Genomic DNA, 6,000 nt, shown 5'->3' with positions numbered 1-6,000 from the left:
TTGTTACCGTTAGATATAGTAATATTTGGTTTCTAATCACAGACGACAGGTCTACTAATAAGGTTCTGTTTCATACCAGACCATTCATACCTATCATTATAAGAGTAAAATAAAACTGTCTTACTATCATTTTGTTTAAGATAATTTAAGAAATGTCTTTTTTCACATATAACAATAAACTAGATCACATTATCTCTTACTACCGTTCATACTTATCATTATAACAGTAAAATAGATCACATTGTTGTTTCTTAGTTTATGCAATTATTAAACATGTCATGTCACACCCAAGTTGCACAATTTTGACTGTATTTACACAATTCTCAATTAGAACAAATACTATAACACACAATGGAAAGACTATACAGTACATTAAAAGCATCTCTTCCAAAACTTTGCTAAACATCTGAGAGTTAAACTACAACTAATGCTATAAACTTTTACTTCATAATAGTAGGTCAATGCCCTTCACGCCCTTTCGTATTTCCTTTTCCTTAGCTACTGGGCTTATATAATCTCCTGAAAGAAATGCTAAAATGTGGCTTATGCTTGTAAGATGGTTGATTTCCTTGCCTTTCTTGTTACAATACAAAGGAATATATAATACAATACATGAGAGCTCACTTAGGAGCCAAGTATGGGAACATATCACAATAGTATCAAATTTGTTGGTGCATGCATCTGTCGACTTCGTTGTGACAAATTGAGTTTTCAAGACTTTCATCCTTACATTTATTGCACATAATTGATTAGATTGATTGTTTACGCGACTTGTTGGTTTTACAATTGGACACGTTAGTAATACATTAAATCGTATTGTGACTATATATTATATCCGGTGTATTATCAATCGTGTTTATTTAATTGAAGTGCAATATAAGTTGTGAAGTGCAATATGGGGTTGTGTTATATGATTATTGTAGTATACTTATTAGAATATGGAACTTGGATTGTTTACCCTACCCCCCACATAAAATACTTAGCCAAACCCCCCTATCCTACGAAATCACCATCAAGAAAACACAATAGTGTTTTCATCAATTGGTGGGCCGGACAAATTAACACAAGGGCTTCGGCCCAGAATTAGTGTTTTAATATGTCTGTTCCTCATTTACGTAAGAAGGTTAATCTATAAAACCAAAACCCTAGAGTTCTTTGTTTGCGACGGCAGGGGATCATCATCACCGAAGCCTTTCCCCTCTTGTATTCGGGTATGTTAGTATTGTGTTTTTAGAGTATTATTTTGAATTATTGCTCATCATTAGCGGATTAAATGAGATGATAATTTATGTTATTTATTCGATTGTTTGAATATCATTCTCACATGTTTTCTGCGATAATAATTATTTGATATGTTAGTTGTTGATTGACATTGTTGCATCACTGAATGAATTAAGACTGCATATATTCGCCGGCTATTACATCGATGTTCACATGTGTTTTTTTTTTTTTTTTTGTCAGTTATTATGTTATTATAATTGTGCTCAATTGTTGTTGAATTGTGATGTGCCATTGGCTAAATTGTCGGCTGGATCTAGGGTGGTCCAATCATCAAATCAAATGGAGGCACACTACACCAATATTAGTAACACCATAAATCTTCAAACAGTAGTGCACGTGAGTTTAAGCAAGTGTCAGCCAAACATGTTTTCCTTGAACTGCGTGTGATTTTATTTGATTGGTAGTGGTGGCCGGTCAAGCATGTGATGGGGGGGGGGGGGGGGGTTGTTTTCAAACTTGATCTTTGCTTATTGTATTAATCGATGAGGGAATTGACAACAAATCATTCAAACGTTGACTCATTAGTAGGTGTGATATGTAGGTGTGATATGGGAGGTCTAATGGGAATTTACTTATGTATTTACGGTCCAATCAAAACAAATCACCTCACATATTACATAAAAATTTAGTACACATGATTGTTTACCAATTAAAATAAGGAAGGGTCCAATCAGTGGGATGATTTTTCGGTCCAATGATGTTCGGCGATGGTAGCTAGGTGTCGGCCACTAGGGCTTTTAGGTGGTTGTGATATTGTTTGTTAACATGAAGGATATTAGACTTTTATAAATAAAAGGGAGAGTCCGAACTTTTTGTTATGCTGATAAGGTAGTCCGAGTTTTGGGGGTAGCCACCCCTTGTCCGACCTTGTGAAGCCCCCTCCCTCTAGTCCGAGCTTTGATTGAAACAGGGGTCCGAGTTTTTGCAAGGCAACCCTTGTCCGAACTTTAAGTGGTTTGCATAGGTCCAACTTTTGCTGTAAATAAGCATTGTCCGACTTTTAAGGAGGTGGTTATGGTCCGAATTTCTCTCAATACTTAAGTGTCCGAAGTTGTTAACTTAATGTTCTAGTCCGAGCTTTAATTACTTGGTGATCTAGCCTGAGTTTATTATTTGATATGGATCAACTTTATACATGTTAAGTCTAATATCTCAGTTAAACATGTCGACTTGTTAAGTATGTAAAGTGTATATATATCTCTTTCAAGCTTGTAACTTTGTCGAGTTATCAACACTGTTAAAACATGAATTGTATGCATACGAATACCTGTTGTGTAATGTATGACGTTAACTACCAAACGCACCTTGTGGTATTAATTTCATGTGAAACTTTGCCAACATATACTGATTGAGAATACGTGCATAACTATAGGATTTGACTGATTTCTTGTGAGCGCATAATCTAGCATACCGAGCAAACCAAGGTGAGTTCACACAGCCAAGGCATGGGGTTCCCAGGGTGGGAATGGGATTGGATTACTTTATTGTACGTACTCAGTTGATAGAACCTAACGATAAGAATACGACTAGACTACTAACACTTATTGAACTGATCTTCGCACACCTGCCAAGGGTTGGCCGCGATATTATGACTGACTTCGCACACCTGCCTTTGGAAGGCCGCGAACTGTAATTTACTAATCTTCGCACACCTGCCTGGTAGGCCGCGATACAGGTAAACCTAGTCTAGAATACTCGGGATGAACATCCCCCTAATATCTTCGCATACCTGCCTGGGAGGCCGCGATGGAAACTAATACGATGCATGACATAACGAACGAACATACTACTACTCACACTATACTATTACTGAACTGTTAACTGTGAACTCGCTCAACTAGTTGTTGACTCGTTGCTGCATGCCTTGCAGGACCTTAGGTACTTATGGAGCTTGCACTGGAGGCGCGATCGTTGTGGACAAGGATCGTGATTACTACGTTGAACTGTTATGACATTTAAAACTATTAACTATGTTGGATTACTTACTATGCTTCCGCTATACTTTGAAACTATGATTATGTTTTGAACACCTATCGTATTGGATGTTTGGTTTACATTTATTTTACTTGATATTAATTACATGTTCAATATGATTGGTGGCTTGATCCTGGTCAGTCACGCTCCCAAGCGGTGATACTCCGCAGGTGGATTTTGGGGGTGTGACATTCGTCTTGTATCGAGCCTTGTACTTAGATTGTTAGAACAGGGCACGTAGTTCGAGATAATTGTAATTTCGCTTGTAATGGTTAATTCCCCTTGAAAGATGCATGAAGGTAATTCCGCGCGGAATTAGATTCCGCTTGGAATTCTAATTCCGCTTGGAACATCTTCAAGCGGAATCAGGAGCCTATAAATACCATTCAAGTGAAATCATTTGTAAGAATTCCGGTTTCAGTGCCGAACTGCTGCCGAAGTGTCGTCTCGTTGTAATCTGTTGTCAAATCAATCATACGACAGTTTAAAGTGTATATCTTGCTGAATTGACCTAAGTACGACTGTTTCCGCCTTTCGTACTAAGCATAAACTCTTCTAAACGACTCATTCGGGTCCGTATACGATCCTACAAGTGGTATCAGAGCTCAGGAGGAAGAGTTCATACCAATTCAGCTGCGAATTCTGATTTCTACACCTTCTTTTTCAAATTAAACTTGATTTTATGGTCAAAATGTCTTGAACTTCACATATCATGTGCGCTTTACTGTTTTAACAAACCCTAGAAAGTTTCAGAACTAAAATCGGCCTATAACTTGATCAATTTGACAAATTTCGCTTCGAGATGATGACATCAGCATAATTCCGCACGAAATTAGGGGTTAATCTCGCTTGAAAAGTTAATTCCGTTTGAAAATTCAAACGAAATTAGCTAATTCCGCTTCTGTTGGTTATTTCGTTTGGGTAATTTCGCTCGAGATTAGGTAATTCCGTTCCAGATTGTTATTCCGTTTGAGTGGTTCACGCGGAATTAGTAATCCCGTTTGAAAGTTTTGATTCCGTTTGATAATCCCGCACGGAATTATAATTCCGTTTGAGAGAAGTGTAACTTCAAACGAAATTAGGGTAATTTCTTCGTTTCAAAGATAATTTCTCTTGAAAGGGAATTCCATTTGAAAGTAATCTCGTTTGAACTGCGTAATCTCATTTGAAGGGATTTCCGTTTGGAGAGTAATTTTGTTTGAACAAACTGTTTTGTGAACTTTGAAAAACCAAAACATGGAAGAGGAATTTTATAACGCCTTTGCTACCCCAATTACTGTTACTCAGCAGACAATGTTGGAAAATGAGACAGGGACTATGCAAAAACCGCCTAAGCTCATGAACATTGAGGAGTATAAAGGTTGGGAAGGACGTTTTGAAAACTAGGTTCAAGCAAATTATTTGGATGCTTGGGAATGTGTTGAGACAAAATATGTTAGACCGACGAATGACGACGAAGAGGAGATTGCAATTAAAGATATGAGTGCTGATGATAAAAAGAAATATAAAAATGAAAAAATGATGTTTAGTCTACTTGAACAAGCTGTGAAAGAAGACATCTTGGTCTTATTGCAACATAATGGAAGTGCTTATTCGATTTGGAAAACTTTAAGATCAATGTTTGTTGGAAGCCAAGAAATGATAAAGAACAAAAAATCGCTTCTGAAGAAAGAGTTTGATTTATTTCAAGGTTTGAAAACTGAAAGCACAAAACAGATAATTGAAAGATACTGCAATTTGTTGGTAAACATGAGGAGGGTGAGCATCAATAAGGACAATGAGGAGTTGATTGAGAAATTAGCAGATGCGTTGCCACATGAAACTTGGGGCACATATCTTATGATGATACGGAACAAGAAAGGGTTTAGCAGTCTGACACTGAGTAAGTTCATTGAAAAAATTGAAGCTCAGGAAATGGAACAGAGAAAGATTTTAAGAATGAAAGATTTCGATGGTGAACAAGACATTGGGCTTTATCACAAAGCAGGGTTGAATGACAAAACGACCAACATGTCACCAAAGGTTGAGACAGCATTTAATGCAAAGAATTCATCAGGAAGTTCATCCAAAGAATCTAACAGCAACACAAGTTTCTCATCATATCCATCATTTGATCCAAATATTTTAGCAACCAAGAATGGCAAGAAGTTACAATGCAACATTGTTTTGAATCTCGAAAATGATCAGGAATATTCTGAAGAACTTGCCAAAACTCATATGTCTTTGTTGGGGACTGTGTTAGAGTCTTACGGAAGTTTTGTGGCAGGTCGGATCGGAAATCCAACGTTGATAAAAGAGGATTACGATCAAATAGATGCTGAAGAAATGGAATTGATGGACATAAAATGGTGTTTGGCAAGTGTGTTGAGACGAGCTGAGAAATTTAAGTAAATCACAGGAAGAGATGATTTACGTGACGCAAATGTTTCTACTTTAGGCTTTGATAAATCTAAAGTCACTTGTTTTCGTTGCAGGGAAAAAGGACACTTTAAGAGGGTGTGTACTAATCGCGAAGCATGTGGAGCTCAAAATCCGTTCAACAACAATGATTACTACCGGAAGGCTATCTATCATCAAGTTGCTCAACAACAACAAGAACCACAAGTGGCACATGGTAGAAAAGTAACAGAGGAATCTTCAAAGAGAGCTTGTCTGGTGAATCAAGATGATCAAAAAGCTTCAACAGGTTTCAGTTGGGATAAATATGTTTCAGCTGATGGTAAAGCTTGTTTGATAGATCAAGAT

The sequence above is a fragment of the Helianthus annuus genome, chromosome 15 (assembly GCF_002127325.2).
Source record: "Helianthus annuus cultivar XRQ/B chromosome 15, HanXRQr2.0-SUNRISE, whole genome shotgun sequence".
In the NCBI taxonomy this organism is placed as follows: Eukaryota; Viridiplantae; Streptophyta; class Magnoliopsida; order Asterales; family Asteraceae; genus Helianthus; species Helianthus annuus.
The sequence above is the reverse complement of the archived record's forward strand: the minus strand, read 5'-3'. Positions refer to the sequence as shown.